Source organism: Equus quagga, chromosome 11, assembly GCF_021613505.1.
Source record: "Equus quagga isolate Etosha38 chromosome 11, UCLA_HA_Equagga_1.0, whole genome shotgun sequence".
In the NCBI taxonomy this organism is placed as follows: Eukaryota; Metazoa; Chordata; class Mammalia; order Perissodactyla; family Equidae; genus Equus; species Equus quagga.
The window spans coordinates 65,074,554-65,095,198 of NC_060277.1; the positions used below are offsets into that span (position 1 = coordinate 65,074,554).

Consider the following 20,645-nt stretch of genomic DNA (forward strand, 5'->3'; position numbering starts at 1 on the left):
TTGAATAACGCTGCTACGAACATGGGTATACAAACGTCTGTTCAACTCCCTGCTTTCAATTCTTTTGGGTATATATCCCGTCAATTTTTAACTTTTTCTTGACACAACATTTGTCAGAAAATTGCTCAGATAAGTGTACTGCTCGTGGAATTTTCACAAACTAAACACATGCATGTAATCGGCATCCAGATCAAGAACCAGAACATGAGCCTGCTCCCCAGGAGCCCCCTTATGTTGCCCTCCTATAGTCATTACCCTCCACCCAACCAAGGTAACCAATATCCTGACTTCTAATAGCATAAATTAACTTTGCTTGTTTTTATAATTTACATAGATGGAATCATACACTAGGTGTCTGGCTTCTTTGACTCAACATTATGTTTCTGAGGTTCAGTCAACTGCTGCACATAGTTCCAGGTTATTCACACTCACTCCTGTATGGCATCTCACTGTGTGATATATCACAATTCACGTTTCTTTTCTACTGTTGGTTGGCTCTTACGGCCAGTGTCCAGTTTGGGGCTATTACAGATAGTGTTGCTGTGACGCCTCTGACACACGTCTCTCGGTAAGCATGTACATACATTTCTGATGGGTACATACGCAGCAGTGGAAGTGCTGGCTCCTAGGGTGTGCATATGGCAGCTTTAGTAGATAGTGCCAAACGGTTTTCCAAAATGGTTGTACCAGTTCCCACTCCTGCCAGCAGAGTATTTCACCAATAGCTGATATTCTCGTGCTCATTTCAGCCATTCTGGGGGTTATGTAGTAGTAGTGCCTTGTGGCTTTAATTTGCATTTCCCTGATGACTAATGAAGTTGAGCACCTTGTCACATTCATTATTTCCTCTTATGTTTTAGGGACAGGTCAGAAACCCCCAACAAGAATACACAGCAGGGATCTCAATGCCTTCCATGGCTTGGTTGCCCCAAGCCTCCCGTCCAGCCAGGGCTCCTGGTGAAATCCAGGCTTGAACTGTGGTACAGAAGATAAGGCTAAATTCTCCACGCATCTGGCCAGGTTGTTGTCATGGGCCCTGGCCTGGATTAGACATGGCTGGCATGCTCCTCCATCAATGTTTGCTCATAACAGTCTCCCAAGGACCAGGCCTTTTGCCAAGGGTGCCAGATGTCACTGGATCGGCACTGGCTGACGCAAAAAGCCAACCAATACTAGTGTGCAATTCCTAGGAACGGCAAGTCCTCTTTGGAACGCACATCATAAATATGGAGAATTCCGCAATCAGTAAAGGAACTAAGAGTAACCCAGTCTGGTCTTGCTTAAGAGTCATGGCAACCCACTCCCTGAGCTTGACCTGATCCTTGGTCCACCCAGATTCAATCTGATTCAAGTTAGCAAGTACTTACTGAGGCCCTGCTATGCACCAAGCACGGAGTTGGATGATGCATGGGTCACAGACATGGAAGATGGTCCTAGCCCTCAGAGAGCTGACAGTCTACAAGACCGTAACTACAACACAAGGCAGAATGTGCTAAGTGTCGTAAGTAAGGTAAGAACATAATACAAGCAGGACATTGTGAATTTAATGGGGAGGAAATGCCTGGTTATAGAGAATCAAGGAGGCTTCATGGAGGAAGGGGAGTTTGAGACAGACTCTGAACAATGGATGGGAAATCTAAACAGTTGGAAATGGGTAGGGAAGGCCCTCCAGATGGGGAACAGCACCAACTAAAACAAAGAGGTTGGGGAAGTAGAGACTGGTGAGAGAAAGTTCCAATCAGGCAGTAGAATGACAAAGGCAAAATTCACAAAGAAAGATACTAACTGATGTGACATAAAAATTAACCTCTGGGTTAAAAAAACAATAATAACCCACAAACATAATTAATGAATTCTAGCAATCCACACAATGAGCTATCAAAATGATGATATCGAGCCGCCTACTGCCTATCAGACATTTATAGATACACTGTTGAGCAGGAAAAGCAGGTTACTAAATGACATAAAGTAAAATGTATGAAAAATTCACATAGAAAGATGTCTTGAAAGACTTTCACCAAAATGTTAGTGTTGATTATTTGTAGGTGGAAAAGAATTACTTGGTAACTTTTTCTTCTTTATATTTTTTTCTACATTTTTGTTTAAAGCAATATAGATTATTTTAAATTCAGAAAAAAGCAATTCAACTTTTAAAAATATGATATGTGATAATTATTTTGCCTAATAGACAGGCAAAGATTTTTTTAAATAATAACTATTGTAGGCAAGAGTTCAGAACATTCTCATATATTTCTGGTAGAAACATGATTGCTTTCATTCTTTTGGAGAGCAAATTGAAATTTAAAATGTGCTTATTCTTTGATCCAGAAATTTCACCTGCAGGAATCTATTATACAGAAATTATGAATTTAAATAAAGACACATCTAGGGTGTTCATTGTAGGATTTTTTTAATAGCAAAAAAAAAGAAAGAAAGGAAGGAAAGGAGAGAAGGAAATGGAAACAGTCTAAGTTTCCAACAATAGGCACTTGGTTTTAAATAAGTTATTCTGTACTCACAGGGTGAGACTGTATGATACTATTGAAATAATGTTATAGAATATTTAATAACATGAAAAAAATTTCCAGTGTAGCAAATAAAAAGTCTAGATTAGAAAACAATATGTATAATTCTATTCTGCTTAAAAATTCAAATACTGTTTGATCTTATTCATAGTAGAAGATAAAAACAACGACAAACAAACACATAGCAATGCAGATTGGATTGGTGGTTACCATAGGCGAAGGGGGGAGGGCAAAAGGGGTGATTAGGCTCACATGTGAGGGGACGGACTATAATTAGTTTTTGGGTGGTGAACATGATGTAATCTACACAGAATTCAAAATACATTATGAAGTACATCTGAAAGCTAATGTTACCACAATTAAAAAATTTTTTTAAAAATTCATCTTAAGGGAATAGGAAAAAATAGCAAAAAAAAAATGCATGCCAAAATGTTATCAGTGTTTTCTCTAGATAGTAGAATTTCAGATTATTTTTTTCTTTGTATTTTTCTGTATTTTTTTAAATTTCTCAAATTAACACACGCTGCTTTTGGAATCAGAAAGAAAATGAATATTAGTGGTTAACTAAAGCTGTCCTGCCTGAGGGAAAGTGAGAGAAAAATTGTTCATCAATCTAAAAACCCTAATCTCCCCCACAACCTACATACCCAGCAGCATCTCACTAACCTCTCTGGTCCACAGGACACTTATAAATGGAGCTTGTTTTCTTTGTGTGCAGGTGTCACTGGAAGTGCCCAGCATCGTCTCATGGCCTGGTCCAGCCCACTTCCTGTGAAGACAGCTTCTGGCTGTACCTGGAGCCACGTGATCCTCATAGACAAGGTTCCTGCCCAAAGCGTGGTACCACCTGAGTCTGTCTTTCTCCCTACTGCCTCAGGCAGGACTCTCTGCAACGACTCTTCCCATCCCTCCTTCAAGACCTATTTCACACATTCCCCCTCATCCTCGGTTGCTTTCAGTTCAGTTCACTATGATTAGCAACTCTCCAGACTGCACAGGTGCCTCCCAGGGCACCCAGCTGCATGGCTTGGGATGCTGCATGGCCAGGTAAGGCTCACCTTGCCTCCACGTGATGCTGATGAGACTAACCAAGAATAAATATGTGACAACTGTGGGGGATGCAGGTCACATGGTCAGGTGGCATCAACCTCATCTGTGGGGATGGGGTGGGAGGGATCATTTTTCAGGCAAACTCAGAACAATGCCAAGTAATGATTAAAAAAATGAGCAACACACCCACTTTATAGTTGCAATAAACAAATATAAATCCATTCACTTTGCTCGAGAGAATCATCAGACCCTCATTCAGAACCTTTTTACTCTCAGTTTACATTCAGTGTTGAACAGTCCATCTATTCCCTTTCCTTGAGGAAGTCAGAGTCCATAGAGTAAGAATAGAAAATTAGAAAAAAAGAGCAAAGGCTTATATTTATACAGATGTTCAATGTAGCTGTTCTTGTTTTAGCAAAAGACTGGGAAAACTTAATGTACATCAGGAATTGTATAAATAAATTATGTTACCTGCATTCTACAGCATAAGAAGGGATCCATACACACTGATTTAGAAAGATTGTCACAATATATTAAGTGGAAAAAAGCACTTAATTGTCTAAGTAGTGTGCTTCTATTTGTGTAACAAATACGAAGATATATATTCATATATGTTCTGGTATGTGCATTGAACATACCTCGAAGGATACAACATATGTTGCCTTTTTCAGAGTGACGAGCATTTGGTGTCAGAGGAAGACACTTTTTATTGTATTGCTTGAATTTTTTGCTTTTGAATTTTAACTTCTGTAGTGCTTGAAAGGCTTTCCATGCTCATGGATTATGACTTCAATTAAAACAATGTGTGTTTTTTTGTTTTGTTTTTTGTTTTTTGTTTTTTTTGGTCCCTTCTCTAAATCTGGTAGGGAAGACAGAGGATATTCAAAGGGAATAAACAGAGTGCTCTGTTAGAATGAGGATGGAAGGAGAGAGTTCTCCCCAAGACTGTGAAGAGATACACAGTCAAAATCAGAACATGCTACTTTAAAATTCTGACCCAACAATCTTTTTGGATCTAGAGTTGGGAGCAACATCTATGGATCCCTCTATACTCAACTGTTCTCTATCTGCTTCTCATCCTGTATTACTGTCCCTGTCATTCACTAGGCTTCTGCTACACTGTCTTCCCATTCCTGGAAAGAACTAAGCTTTTTCCTAGTTCAGGACCCCTCCCCTTGATGTTCTTTCTGCCTGGAATGAACTTCTCCCTTCATTTCTTCTAATAGGTGACTCATCCTTTCAGATTTCAGTAAAACAATGTTTTTTTAAAAAAAAAGAAGGGGAGACGGATAACTTTTGGAAGTAGACCCAGTGACAGCAGAAATAATTGATAACAGACAGCTTGGGAACAAGAGAAGAAACACAAGGAAAGTCTCAGTAAGTAAATAATCCAAAAGAGAGAGAATGAGGGTGAGAGAAAAATGGAAGTTTGGGATCCACAAGTCAAATAGATATATAAGACTCATTGATTCCTGGCGATATTACTGAATTATAGAGTGATTTTTAATTATGTACTGACGATGCCTCTGAAACATCAAGTAAGATCAGGTTGCATTTAACACTCCTTATGCAAAGAAATGTGAAACACAAGAAACATTCCCACTTAAGTCAGAATTAAGACAAGGATGCCTGCTATCATTCCCTACTATTTAAAGTTCTTCCAGATGGTGCAAATAATGCAACAAGACCAGAAAAGAGAACGAACAGCAGAAATGCTGGAAAGAGACAGAAGACATTATGACAGTCGACCCATAAAACCCAGGAAGACAGCCCCTCTGTTCGGCGAGCAAGCCAATTACTAAATAAATACATGAAAATCTATTTCTTTTACATAAACCAACAGCAAACAATTAGAAAATATACTGGAAAATGATACCACACACCTTGGCAAACAATTCAAAATTCCCAAGTATAAACTTAAGAAATGTGCAGGGACCTCCATGAGAAAACCATGTGAACGTGTGATGGACGTACTGAAGTTCCAGAGGAGAAGCTCCAGGATGACAAAGATTCTAATTCCCTCAACGCTCATCTATAAACTTAACACAATTTCAATCAGCATCACAGAGAAATATTTTTTTCCAACTGACCAAATCATTCTAAAGTTCATTTGGAAACAAAATGCAAGAGAACAGCCAAGAAATTTTGTAATCTTGGGATACATGCCCTAAAATAATTAAAATATTAAAACAGTGTGGAACTGGCAAAAGAACATAGATTCATATCATTGGACAGAAAGAACTCCAGAAACAGAACCAAGAATATGTGAGAATTAACACGACAGGGAGCACTTTGAACCAGTAGGAAAAGGATGGATGATGCTGGGAAAATGTAAGGTTGGATTCTGTACCTTACATGAGACATCAGGTCATTCTAGGAATGGATTCAACATTTAAGTGTGAAAAATTAAGCTCCGAAAGTGCTAGAATAAACTAAAATGTACATGAAGATCTGCAACAACTTAGAGAAGCACGGGTCGCTAAGAACGACACCGAAGGCAGAAGTTAAGAAAACACTTAGAAATGTCTCTACGTGCAAATAAAAAGCATTTTTTACATCAACAAGCACTAGAAGCAAAACTGAGAAGCAAAGGGCAAACTGGGATAAAATTGTTTACAATTGATATAATAAACAATTTACATCCTCAATATACAAAGATTTCTTACAAATTAATAAGAAAATATTAATCCCTCATGGAAAAATACACAAAAGTCATGAATAAGCAATTCCCAAAAGAAGGAACACAAATGGCTAGCAGACGTATAAAAAAAATGTTTAAAAAAATGCATACTTTTTAAACCAACATGCTATTTCTTACCATTCAAATTGGCAAAGAGTTTTTAAAATGACAATCCTCAGTATCAGCGAGCTTGTGGGGAAACCACTACTCTTCAGTGCTGCTGATAAAAATACAAATAAGTAAATAAGTAAACCTCATCTGATGGGCAATTTTCCAATATGCGTAAAAGACTCAAAAGATTAAAAAATCCACATACCCTCTCACCCCCCAGCTGTGGTTCTAAGAACCAATCCCAAAGAAAGAACTACACGTGTAGACGTTTCCCTCCAAGGATGTGCTCCATGTGCTGTTGGTAATAGAGGAAAACTAGGAAAATAGTGGGAAACTGGTCAGGACTTGTGGTACATTCATGTACTAAAATGCTACGCAATCATTAAAATTATATCAGTAAGTTTAAAAAAGCAGCTACAAAATACTATGTGTCTGAATATAAAATCTTATTTTTAGAAGCCAAATTTATATATATATAAAAGTAAAACAGAACTGCATATATCAAAATGTAAACAGTACATACACCAGAAGTTTCCCTGGATAATGGGATTATGGGTGATCTTTTTTCCTTTTAATTTGTCTGCATTTTCTAAATGTGTTTAAATGAATATACTTCTAAATAAGAATAACATTTTTTAAAAGTTATTTGTAAAAGAAAGCTTGAGCTCACCATATTTATAGCAGCAGTATTCACAGTAGCCAGAAAGGGGAAAGCAGCCCAAGAGTCCATCAATGGATAGATGGACAGACAAAATGTAGTGTTGCACACAATGGAATATTATCCAGTCTTAAAAAGGAAGGAGATTCTGACACGTGCTACAACATGGATGATCCCAGAAGACACTATACTAAGTGAAACAAGCCAGTCACAAAATTACAAATACCATATGATTCCAATTATATGAGGTACCCGGAGCAGTCAAATTCATAGAGACAGAGAGTAGAATGGGTGGGTGCCAGGGGCTGGAGGGAGAGGAAATGGGGAGTTTACATTTAATGGGTACAGAATTTCAGTTTAGGAAGATGCAAAAAGCTCTGGAGATGATGGTGGTGACGGTTGCATAACAATGCGAATGTACTTAACATGAACTGTACACTTAAAAATGGTTAAGATGGTAAATTTTATGCTATGTGTACTTTGCCACAGTTTTTTTTTTAAAGTTTGATACACAGAATAGTTCCATTTTTAAAGTTTAGGGGAAGAGCTTCAGTTCTTTAGAAAAGCCACTTAGGAGAAACAGCTCATTCTCTGATAATGCCAAATAAATGAGGTGTTATTATAGAAAGTGAGACACAACCAACACTCCAGAGACCTTTAATTTGGCACTGCTGACTCCTTCGCCTGGCATCCAGTGCCCTTCTCAAGCTGGCACTTTTTCAACCCATCCCCCTTCAGTCAGCTCCGCCCCACTGGGCTCAGGGCTGCGGGTCCCATTGGAGAGTATGGCGGGAGCAGCAGGGCCCCTGGGCCCCCTGGCCGCCTCCTCCCTTCCCTGCAGCAGCCTCAGGATGGGCAAGCACCCCGAGTGTGGCCAAGCCTCCGCCAGGCCCCGCCAGCCTCCCTGCCCCCTTCTCTTGGCTCCCAGTTCATAGGAGCATTTGACTTTCTAATTCTCCCCTCCTCACAACAAAAAGCTAAATGTTCCCCAGGCACTTGGCCTGGTTTCTGTACCCAAGCAGAGATGGCCGGAGAAGGCAGGCAGCAAGGAGCCAGTCCCAGCAAGATCTCGAGACCAGCTGCCTCCCACACCATCGGGCTTTATAAACCAGCCTCGATACACCCATCTTTCTGCTAATTCATGGCCAGAGACGTTCAATGACGTTCTCACTCAGTGTCACAGTCCTCAACTGCGTGGGAAAGTGAGAGAAATCGACAGCCTAGGCACCAGCCCCTGGTTCCCACCAAAAGAGGAATCCACCCCTGAAGCTGGGAGGAGGCAGCTATGAACACCATCCTCTGCTCACAACCCATGGCCTGTCCAGCGTCCTCGGCATGTCCTCCCATATCCTCAAATGCCCATCTCCCCACTGGGCCTCAAAAGGATAGGCAGACACGTGGACTTTGGGATTTCTCGACACAGAATGGAGCGGTGTTAATTTTGCTTAGTAACTATGCTGCTGTGTCCAGATAGCTTTGTTAATGTTGAAAAAAAAAATCTATTTGGCCACTCTAACAACTGCTCGCCAGAAACTGCAGGAGGCTGGTGGCGGGAGCCAGGTTATAAAAGGGAGATGAAACCCCCGACTGGAAAAAGACGATCACACGCAAGCGGCTGCAGCTGTGAACACAAGCCCCGTCTCCAGTGCTGTGGTGTTTGGGGTGAGCGGAGGGAGAGGGTCCCAGAGTGGCTGAGGGAGCCCAGGCTCAGGGGGCTGTGCAGGCGGGGAGGGGGCAGAGCAGAGGTTCTCAGAAGGGGCAATTAACACTTAGGTTCCACCAGCAGCGAGAAACCCACCGGGACCCGGAGAAACCCACCGGGACCTGGAAGAGGGAGCATCTGAGAAAGACTTAGGCACAACTTTGATTACAGTGCGCGTTCTCAACAAGAAATTATCGTCATCCAGAACGCTACTCCAATGTGCTTATCAAGCATAAAAAGTAAAACTTGGAGAGTAACCGAAATATGTATGCCAACTTAATAATAAAGAGTGAGAGCACAAATCAGGCTCCTCGTCCCTGGTTTTCTCAGTTCTCACCACGGAGGAGAGCCTCTCCCCTGGGCTGGCCGTACCAACTCCACCTCCATCACTACTGTTCAATGGCGGCCACCCAAGGTCCAGGCACGGGGCTGCAGAGAAATTAATGAGTAGACCCAACCACTTAAATAGTTCAGACACATCACGCTTTGCAGGGTGAACGGGTACGAGAGGGGGTTTCATGATGGCTGGCCACAAGGAACCCTCAGAGAGGTTGTTTTCTCTGGATTTGAAATTGTTCAAACTCTTGATACTGGAAGGAGAACAGATTTTCAACCCTGAGGTCCTCCACTTACACTTCCAGCCAGCTCGGAAATAGTTACCAGGGCTCAGCCAAGCTGCCAGCCCTGTCTGAAAACCCAAAACCTGCAAAGAAGATAAGTGAAGCAGAAAAACCCTCCATCTGTGACATCTGAACTTGTTCCAGGCTTCCGGGTCTGCCCTGAGGACAGTCCTCAAATGTGCAACCCACCTGGGAGTGGTGTTGAGGTCTGACTCGGAGCCCATCCACCCATCTGTCTGGGGCACCTATTTAGCATTGGTTGCTGGGGTGCTAGGAGCTTCGGAGAACCATATAGCCTCTCAACTGGAAGGGACCTCAGAGGACTCCTAAGACCAAGCCCTAGTTTCTTAAGAAGAAGACTGAGGCCCAGAGAGGAGAGGATTGGCCCAATTACCCAGTGTGCCAGTGATAAAGCCAGGCCAGGACCCAGAACTCCCGACCCCAACTCACTAGGGATTCCTCCAGATCTTCAAGTCCAGGGTGATGGGAAATTTCAAGTCATAGAACAGGTGGCCAAAAGACCCTAGAGGCTGACCTGCAGGTGGACACCCAGCTGGGCACCCACAGGAGTCCCTCTGGATGGCTTCAGCTGTTCCCCTTTCCTCCTGCCTCCTGCCTGTCCCCACTGGGGCTGCTGTTCGCCACCAACGCCAGCTTGGTGGAGCTGGGGTTCTGGCTCGCTCTGGTACCAGCCCGGCGGTACAGCCCTCAGCTCTGGATGCGGCAGCCCCATTCTCCAGGAAAGTCACTGAAAGCCATGCTGCAGGCTCAGGGAAGAAGGGGACAGCAGCAGGGAGCATGGGACAAAGTGGCTTCACTCAGCTCCTGGTGGAGTTGTTTTGTCTACATCTGCTCCTGAGTAGACTATAAGCTCCCCAGGGACAGGATGCCCAAGGAGCCGTCTTTAGTACCCTGGGACCTCAGGGACTCCTAAACCTGGACCTCCCAGGCCAGACCCTTAGCCTTGAAAGGAGCAGCTCAGATGTGCTGCCCTCTCCCTGGACTCCAGGACCAGGTTCAAGGGTCAAGTGGCCACTACTCAGGAGCACCCGGATCTACACCCTCCTATCCTGTGGTCTGCAAGGCCACAGCCCTCAAAAGGGTCAACTCTTTAGGAAGCACAAGTCTGGCTTAATGTGGACCTTTCCTTCAGCCTTCAAAAAGGAAACATGGAAAAGGCAGAGCTATCGCCTTCTTCATCAGATCCTGAGTTCATCGGAAAGCTATGGGGCAAATCGGCACAGGCCAGAGCCCCAAGCAAAGGGAGGGGCAGCTGTCCGAGAAGGCAGAGCTGTGAGCCCTGCCTCCCCAGCTTGACGACTCTCTAGGCGTTTGTGGAGAAGAATACCTCGAGGGAACCCTAAGGTGACTGCATATGCAGAGGTGCATCCTTCCTCTATCTGCCCAGACTCTCATACGTGGGAGGGAGCTGACTTCAGACCACCCCTCAACTGCTGGCTCCCTGCTTCAGTTTCCCCTTCCTCAGCTCCACTGTCCACTTTGCAGCCAGGATGATCCTTCTCCAGCACAAATCCAGTCATGCCCTTCCTCTCGCTTAAAACTCTTCAGTCTCTTCCTCCTGTTGTCATCAGACAAAGTCCAAATGCTAGACGTGGCCAACGACGGCTTGTGAATTGGACCCCGCTCCACCGTGCGGCCTCACCTCTCTCCTCTCACATGTAGCACCCCGGCCACACAGAGCCTCTCTGGATCCTCAACTGCCCCCAGCTCTCTGTCATCTCTGGGCCCCGTGCCTGTGACTCCCTCTCATGGGATGCTCCTGACCCCACCCCACCTGGCCGACTCCCACTCATCCTTCTAGGGCAGTGGGTAAAACAAGGCTCTGGAGCAGACAGCGGGGCTTGAATCCTGAGTCCAACACTGACAAACTCACTGTGCGACCTTGGTTAAGCTGCTTAGCCTTTATGAGCCTCATTCTCCTCACCTCTGACAGGAGTGTGATGGTGATGACAAAGGTTAACAATCACGGTGATAACGAAGGTGGTGGGTGTGATGATTTATTTGATGATGCTTTCACTTCCCCTAGGAAGCCTTTCCTGATTCTGCCCCATGCCTGGCCCAGGCACCTCCTCTTCCGACTTTCGCGGAGCCTGATCTCACCCCTCCTGTGGCACTTCTCACGCTATACAGTAATTGCTGGTGTGCATGCCCCTCTAGAGTATGAGTCCCTTGAGGGCAGGCCCCATGTGGTGGTCCTCACTGTATTTCCATCACTCAACACAGAGACTAGCATGAGACAGAGGCTTAAGAAATACTAACCAAATGACTTTAATGTCTGTTGTTAGCTTGTTTTTATTTATGAAGATACCATGACAACTTATCTCCCTACACCTGCTTCCACTTGCTACCAGTAAAAAAAAATTGCCCTCACAAAAAAAAAAGGGAGAAAATAGTGATTTTTTTAATGAGTACATATAGGGTGCTATCTATCAACAGAAATGCATCTCACCTAGGCTCTGTCGCTAACAGCAAGAAACCACCTGGAGGGCCCTTGCAAAGAGCCCCGACTGGGAAATCCCATGTTTGGTCATAGTGAGAGCCAGGGAGGAAAGCAGTCAGAAGAGCTGACAATTCTCCCTGAGCGTGCACCGCTGTCCCTCCACTAGATGTGAGCTCCCCCAGGACAGGGGTTTTGTCTGGTTTGTTCACTGCTGAGTCTCCAGCACCTTGAACACATAGTAGGTACTCAAAACCTATTTGTTGACTGGCTGAATGAAAACAGCCATCATGGCAGCTCTGATTCGAGTATCCAACCATGTGTGGGTACTGTGCAAAGTCCCTTCCTGTATGTCACTGAGGTCAGCACTTTAGTTACTTCCATTTCACAGCTGCAAGTACCAAGGCTTAGAGGGGTTGAGGCAAGGGCTGGAGACACCATGAGTGGTCCTGTGGACCATGTTCTGCAGATGCAGGAACTGACGCTCTGTAGCAGAGAAGCTGACTATCCCCAGTATCTATTCAGTCTCTTCCTTTTAGTTGTAGGGGCACATGGCCACCCAGCTAGAGACCACACTTCTAGGATAACCTGCAACTAGGTGTGGCCATTTGACAAAGTTTGAGGCAACGGAAGATGAGTGGAAAGGATACATGCAACTTCCACATCACTTCCTTAAAGGAAATTGCTCTCTCTCCACTCTTTTGGCAGACTGGGATGGAGACAGGGTGCTCGGGGATCTGCTTCCACCGTGAAGATGAGGACGACACTCCAGACGGTGGCAGAGCAACCACACAGAAGGCTGGGTCCTGCCCCGGATGACATCATGAAGCAGAGATGCCTACTCACCCCAGCTCACCCCCTACCTCCAAGCTATTAAGTGAAAGAGAAATAAACATCCACTTTGCTTGAGCCAGTGTGTTTTGAGGTCTCTGTGTTACACAAACTAAGCCTACAGCTAACCAGGAGGTCCCTGCCCAAGTGACATAGCTCATTTCTTTTATTTGTTTCTGTAGCATCCTGACAAGAGAGTGAAGCTGCTGGTTTCACTCCTGTTGCTCTAAGTATGAGAAGACAGTGTGAAGAGCTGCAAAGAACAAGACCAGAGCTAAAGAAGCCCCGAGGAAGGCTGTGGGATGTAAGATGTCCCGGGGTCTCCGTCCACCAACGCTCTGTAGTGTGGCAGGAAAGGGGAGCCAGCATTCAAGGGATATTGCTCCCCAGATGGAAATCTCCTGACCAAGTCATTCCACACTCCCTCAAGGGCCACCCTGTGACAGCATCTTGTGAAAACAACACTCTGGTGGCTGTTTCTACACTGAAATGATGACAGTTTGGGGTTTGGGTTTCCCTACCACAAAATGACTACACAAAATAGCTTCTTTTTATTCAAATCATCCTGTGCCTTTGTGAAAATTTTCTCTTGCTATTCTCAGTATGTTCGTGGAGGCTGCATCTTATCTCATGCAATGAGCTCCTGAAAAGTTAGCAATTCTGCATTTCTACAAAACCTTATCCTTTTAAAAATGTACATGGTGAGCTTTCCGTTTAAAGGAGAGCTATTATGACTCTACGCAAACACGTGGAACATCACCCCCATCGGATATGCTTTTTAAACCTGGATTCCATATCCCTCCCCCAGCCTAGCAGCTCTTTATCAGCCACTCTGCACTTCTTCAGTGTGCCTCTAAAGACCAGGGCCCGGAAGCAAACGCAATGTTCCAAGATACATGTCTCTCCTGGAGGAAGCAAGAGCTCTCATCTCTGTGGCAACTGAGACTCTCTATGTGCCAAATAACGGAAAACTCAATTCGAGGTGGCTTAAGGGAATGTTATGGGTTTGGGTAACTGAAAGGCGGGGAGGCAGAGCTGGTTTCATTCAGGGACGTCATCGAGGACTTGGTTTCTCCTATCTGTCCTCTTGGCCTTTGTGGTACCAGTATCATCCTAGGGTGGGTGTCCCTCATAGTGGCAAAAAGGATGCAGCAGTTCTAGGCTTCATATCCACACACTACACCATGCAGGGTAAGAGAGGCTGGCTTCCAGAATCTCCTCCAGAAGAGTCAGGTACCTTATTTTACAGAAGCCTCAAATCAATATCCTCTCACACATCATTAGACCAAATTGGGTCACACGTCCATTCCTGAACCACTCCCTGTAGGCAGGGAAACGCTGTGTGTTGATCAGTCATGTGGCAAGGAGGATGGAGTCATCCTGAATGGGTTAGACAAATCATGGGCCATCTCCCAAGGGCCACAGAGGAGGAGGGATGGAACAGGTATTGGCGAGATGATCAGTCATGGAAGATCTCATTAGCTTCCTTTGGCAGCCACATCCCATGGAGGACTCACATAAGTCTTCCCTTCAACTAAAATCCTAAGTCTCTCTGATAATATAAGTATCCATCACAGTGTAATGGCACCATTCATTTTTTGGACCTATGGCAAAAACTTTAGATTTATCCCCTCAAATTTTTCATCTGATTAGGCTGTCTTAGTTGATTCTGTCATTCAAGCTTAAAAAACAGAACCTCTCATGACCAATCTCTACTCAGTGCACTCGCCACCATAAGTGACACTTTCCATTCTCTCTGTGAAAGCCCAGGATCAGAGTCCATAGGAGGTAAGTGCTGCCCAGGGCAGCCAGGCTCTCTGCAGTGGGCCCGAGGGCTGCTGCTCTCACTGGGCATGTGGAGGTTCCTCACCCATTTAAAACAGCATGAAAAGCATTGTTGTTTCTATGAAAACTAAACTTGAAAGACTCAACAAAAGTAAGTTGCTAAATTTACAAAAGAACTGCTGTCAACTGAGATGTGGAGGAGATATCTGGAAAAGACTGGGGGAGGCGTTATAAAAAATAAAAGATTCTGAAAACAGATAACTTCACAAGCTCCTCTGAGGAATCATTTCATTTTAATGGAACTGGAGACTGGAGATGATATATTGCGGGCAAGGTTCATGCAAGAAAGAGCACAGAACCCAACCAGCAGAGTCAAACTCAAATAAGCATCTTGGCCCAGCATCAAAAGCTCAGCAAATGGATGTACATTTACAGGTCTTAAGTTCAAATCAAATATTTCAATGTTTATCTGACTTATTTGATTATCCAGCCAACTATTGCCTTCAACTGTGGGACATTAAAGGACTTCCCCTATGGCTATCCCACCTGACACACCCCAGCTTCCTGCCATTCATAACTTGACCGGCCTGTCATCAATCTTCTCCTAAAGGAGTAAAAACTTTGAGAAAGGCAGGCCTGAGCCTAGAACGCCCTCTGCGCCAGCAGGTCTCCTTCCTTGTTGATGTGTCATGATGGAAAGAGGTACTTTATAACAGAGTATGGATCTGTGGGGCAGGTGGGCTTGGTGGGGAGGAGGGCAGGTAAGGAGACGAGTCAAGTCTCCAGGTGAACAGAGGTTGGATGTTGGCAACGTGAGGGGAAGGGAACAGGTGCAAATAGGACATTACAAATGGATAATCAACAAGATCAAGTGATTGCCTGAGAAGTCACAGACCAAGATGGGGCTCTCGGCCTAAAGAGAGAAGACCACAGAGGAAGTACGTTTTGGTTTATGAATGAGGTTTCAAATGTTCTAAGTTTGAGATAACAATATTTGATGTTTCAAGAAAGACCTGAACATAGATGGATGATCTGGAACTATTCGCATCTCAACTCTGAGGATAAAGGGAGTCTTTGAGATAAGAAGTATAGAGGGCTAAGAGGGAGGCAGGGCTCACCTCAGAGTGCACCCACATTTTAGGGGCTGGAGAAGGACGGAAAGCCAAGGAGGGAGAGAAACAAGGCGTGAGCAGGGGTGCGGGGAGAGACCATGATCGTGAAGCCAAGGGTGAAGGGGGTTTCAAAGGGAAGGAGAGGTCCATGAGGCCAAATGCTTCAGAGAGGTCAAGCAGGGCCACCTGGATTTAGCTATCAAGGTCATTGGCTATCTCAGTTAAAAAGCTTCAATGGTGTGCTAAAGATAACTGTGGGAGCTCAGAGGGATCCAAGAATCTTGGCTGTCTGGGGGACCACTCCTTCACTGCCCAGAAGCAGCTGGAAGGAGTGTTAGGGGTCGCAGGTGGTGTTCATGAAAAAAGAAACACTACTTACCCCTGAAGCCATCAATACAGCAGGGAGCAGATGATAAGCTCCCCAGCCTACCTCATCACACAAGACCCTTTCTCATGAGGACTATGAACAAGCCCCAAGCTCAGGAGGAAGTATTTCAGACACTAAAGGTGGATGAGGAGACGGAGCACAAGCCACCATGGCTCACTCCCTGGGTACCTGCTGCCCCCAAGACTGACGACCCCACCATCCTCGAGCGTGGTTCCGCTCCTACAGCATGGTGATGGGGATCTGCAGAGGAGGCCCCTCCATCAGCACCTCAGTTCCGGGCTGCACAGAAGATTCCAGAAGCTGTGTACCGTCGCGCTTCTGCTGCTTTGCCATTTCAGGCCCTGCTTTCTGCAGCGGGTCTTCTCTCCCAGGGACCGAGGCTGGTGTGTGTGAGGGAGAAGTTGTGGAGCCATTAGGACCACAGAGGCCACCAAGAGCATCGCTAGATATGCAATTCTTTCCAGCCAGAAGTACCCCAGACCTCCTACGTCAGTTTCTACATACCTCAAAGAAAAGGTTCAAAGTAAAACAGAAGGAGGGAGGGAGCAATGGAAGGGCCAAAGGGCCAAAGAACAAACAGAACGCTGTGTGTTGACAAGGAGAGCTTACCCACCACCTGGGAATGGGAACACAAGAACAGACGAATGATAATAAAACATCTTGTGGAAAATACTTTCCTTGGGGTGACCTTCACACTCCCAACATGAAGCCCAGTGCCCCGTAAGCCTGCACAAGGACTGACGACCAACAGAAGATGCTGGAGCTTCGGCCCTGCCACACCCGCTCTGAGGGTTCTTAGCTCTCCCTCGTGGCTGAGGTCTGGGATGCCTTGTCTAAAATTAGAGAAAGGGGTGGTTTATACATTTCTTCTGCCTTAAATTTCCACCAGTGACTTCTCCTCCATCTTTCCAATCTTCCTGGATATTTTGCTAGCAGTTAAAGTTCATCTTCCCAACCTTGCCTTACTCACCAGATACGTCATATTTACAGTCATGCGTAGGGGATGTGTTCTGAGAAATACATTGTAAGGCGATTTCATCATTGTGCAAACATCATAGAGTGTACTTACACAAACCTAGATGGTACAGCCTGCTACACACCTAGGCTATATGGGAGTGATCTTATGGGACCACTGTCACATATGTGGTCTGTCAATGACCAAAACATCATTATGTGGCACATGACTGTATTATCATTATTATTATTATTATTATTATTCATATAGCACCTTAAAATAAAGTATGTCCCCTTTGTCTTAGCTCATTTGGTCTTGACAACTACCTTGTGAGGAAGCTGGGGCTTATGATCTCCATCTTACAGGTGAGGACACTGAGGCTCGAAAGGTGAAGTGACTTGCTCAAAGAGCTAAAATGAGCTCACGGTATGGCGTGAATCGGAAGCCGAGTCTTTTGACTCCCAGCCCAGTGCTCCACCTCCAATATCCTGTTGCCTCTGGACGCCCTCCCTCTCACCTCTAATACATCTGAACTTATGTTCTCCTGGGCCTGCTCCTCAAACAACATGTAGCCCCAAACCTTGTCCCTCTTCCTGGCCAAAATCTACATCATTTCTTCCATTTCTTTTCTTACCTCTCTTTTTCTTTTTAATCTTTCCATTTCCACTGGAGAGTCGGGGCTGGTTGCCCACATTTTGGAGACATTTTATCTCCAGCTGTTATCAGTTCTTTCCTCTGTCTTTTCTTTTGTCAATTCCAAGAAGCCCAAAACAAGAAAGAGAAATGATAACGCAGCCAATCCTACTTCACCCAACTGTCTGACCGCTACCTGCTGGAGAACAGGACAGGGCACATTTCCAGGAAAGAGGGAAAAGCAGCAGTAGGACCAGGGTTTCAGATTCAAAAATGCCTTCCCTCCCCTCTGACTTCTAGGCAGTGTGAACAAAATGCTCAGACTCACACTCATGACATAAAAGTCGGAGTCAAGGTACTCGAGATCCCCATCGTTTAGGAAGATGATGAAGGGTCTACACTGGATTTTCCTAGAACAAGTGCAGGGGAGCCCTCCTAGCAAGAAAGCACTCCTGACAGTGTGAAACCGGGACACCCATGTCCTAGCCTAGGGACACCTCACCCTGGATGGTGACAGGTGGTCAATGAAGTCATATAGCAGGTGGAAATCACTGATTGTCAAAATACCCTAGAAAATCATTTAAATCACCAAAAATAGCACCAAATGCACGGCTCTGTGTATTCACTTTGGACTCTATTTGTTAGACATGCTGAAGGGGAGAACTATGAACTGGGCTAAAGTAGGAAAGGGGACGTGTCCGAGTACTCCCACCACTATGCCTGGAAGTAACTCCCAGTGGCGGCCAGTGCGCATGTGGGGTGGGTGGACAGTGGACTCTGCAGGCCACTCACCCAGCGTGGATTCCACTCCACCTTGATATGGGGCCCCTTTCGTTAGTGGAAGTGGTGGTTGTCGTGAGGATTAAAGGACACACTGGGGTCGTGTGTCTTCCAGGGGGTCAGGCTCTCCAATCAGCTTCCACGAGCAAGGCCAGCTGAGTGACCCTGGGAGATCGCTTTGTCTCTTTGACCAGCAGTTTCTAAAATACCTCAAGGGGCCCCTGGATTTGGTGGCATCACCTCAAATGCTCCACTGGCGTGGAGGGGTGGCCAGGCCCATGGCGCCTCCCTAACTTCCACCCAAGCAACTCGGCTTTCTTCTGCTCCATCTACACAGGTTCCATGTAAGACTTGGTCAACTAAAAGAGGATGTGCCAACCACTGACCAATTCTAAGTTCCCCACCTAGGGAAGGATGTTCCCCCTGACTTCTGTTCTCCCTGCTTCCTGCAGGGCTCAGGGCCACACCTCCAGGTGGCTGCAGGCCGAAGCAGGACCACACACAGCCCTAGCCTAAAGCCACAGGGCTGAAGTCCCTGAGGTTCCCAAGGCCTAGACAACGAAAGGCCCTCCCCTTTCATTCCTGTCACCTACCAAGGGCAACTCATCCTAACACCAACCAGACAGGACTCTCAGAGAGCCCCGTCTTACAGATGGAAAAACTAAGGCACAGAGAGAGATGGTAGCTTGCACAAGGTCATACCACCGTTAAGTGGTGGGGCTGGGATTTGAACTCGGGTAGTCCAGCTCCAGAAGCCACGCCCTTAGTTACTCACTGTGTTACAGTGCCTCTCAAAGAGACCTGGTACACAAACCAACTAGGCCCGACAACATGGTGAGGCTGACTTTTTCACAAGCCAGAACATTCCACATTCACGCATTCCTTTGAGTAAGACCCTCGGGTGTCGGAGAAGGCGGGGTGAGGACTGCTCATTTATTCCAACAATGCCACCATCGCCCAAAACATTTCCGGGACTTGTCTTAGAGAACTTGCTCAGGGGTTGCTGCCTATCCCAGGTGGTGGCAGCTCTCCAGCCCTGGATGCGGACAGCACTTTTGCATCCAGCTCCAGCGTCTGGGTGTCAAATGTGGGGAACAGGCTCAGGGATCAAGCTTGGGTGATGTTGTTGTTGGAGAGAAAACTAACCGTGGCAGTAAAGTAATGAACTGGCTTTCCCCCGCCGGGCCGGTAAACGGCTCTCCAGGCCAGTAGAAGAAGGGTGTTTCCTCCCAAGGTGGCTACTAAAGTGGACGGGACACTCATCTGGACCTGTCAGCTCGGGCCTGTTTGGTGAAAAACAAAAAAGTCGGCTCCATCCTTTATAGTCACACTTCTGAAGCCAACGAGTCATGAACTTGGAGTTGTTTTTCCAGTGGTGGAGATGAATTTCCACTGATCTGTACACCCGCTCACCCGCTCCACGGCTCTGCCTCGTAAGGAATGACACACATTTTCGAAAAGGCTGGCCAGGTGAGGAGTTCAGCCCAAGGCCGAGCGCAGAGAGACGCTCGGTGACCCTTGATGAGAATGAGTCACAGCACTGAGCTCCAACAGGGAGCGAGCTGGCCGCGTCCCATCCCTAATCCCTCTGAAAAATGCAATTGCTGAACTTACACGCCGCCACTCTCGCCAACCTAAGTTTCCTTCCCGCATTGGTCCCATTTCAATGCCACGAGCGAGCAGCCAGCACCACTGCCTTCTCTCGGATGCTCCTTTCGTTGCCTAAGTGGTACTCTCTGGCTCTCAGCACCAGCAGACCAATCCCCTGAAGTCTTCACTCAACATATCCACCGATTCCTGGGCCTCTCGGGCTGGTCACTGTCCCCCAAACAAAGAGCTCAGGATGCCGGGGACACTGGCAGCAAGAATCACACGTCTTCCAGGTCCTGTGTCCAAAGGGCTTCCCTTGTTTCTACTTCCCTAGCAGGACAGTTGAAAAATGGTGTGGAACCAGCTCAGGAAAAGACCCAAAGAAGGAGGGCTGAGCCCGCTGCACAAAACAGAACTGAGAACCAGCCCCCTCAGGCTGCCACGCAGAAGAGGAAGCCATGGCCACATTCACAGCAAGTGCTTTCCAAGCACCTACTAAGTGCCAGTCACTGACCAGGCTGGACCACTGTTCTCTGTGTTCCCAGAAGGCACAAGAGGGATCAACAGGTGCAATTCCCAGAATCTCTCTCCAAGAACTGGCCTTGCGAGAGAGTAGACACCCGCCATTGAGAGGGAAGAAGCAGAGCCTGAGCGTTCTTCGTCGGGGTTAAGTGTAAAGGGCACTCCTGCGTTAGGTAGAAGGTCAGATGCTGGAGAATCTCTAGAGTCCACTCAATCCTTAAAATTTAAAGAGCCCATGAAAATCT

The 20,645-nt window shown here is 46.0% G+C and overlaps 1 protein-coding gene and 1 long non-coding RNA gene across 3 annotated transcripts in view; one reads left to right on the forward strand and one right to left on the reverse strand.

Annotated features, from left to right (window-relative positions):
• The window catches only part of NTN1 (netrin 1), a 171,479-nt gene that overhangs the window by 112,206 nt on the left and 38,628 nt on the right, over nucleotides 1–20,645 (reverse strand). The gene's annotated exons all lie outside the window — the stretch shown is intronic.
• Nucleotides 1,375–12,668, forward strand: LOC124246279 (uncharacterized). 2 transcript variants are annotated; one of them, XR_006890456.1, is made up of 4 exons: nucleotides 1,375–1,510; nucleotides 3,244–3,572; nucleotides 4,802–4,952; nucleotides 12,513–12,668. It is a non-coding gene; the product is annotated as an uncharacterized LOC124246279 (long non-coding RNA). The 2 variants fall into 2 exon arrangements; XR_006890457.1 differs by lacking the exon at nucleotides 12,513–12,668 and adding an exon at nucleotides 5,231–6,153.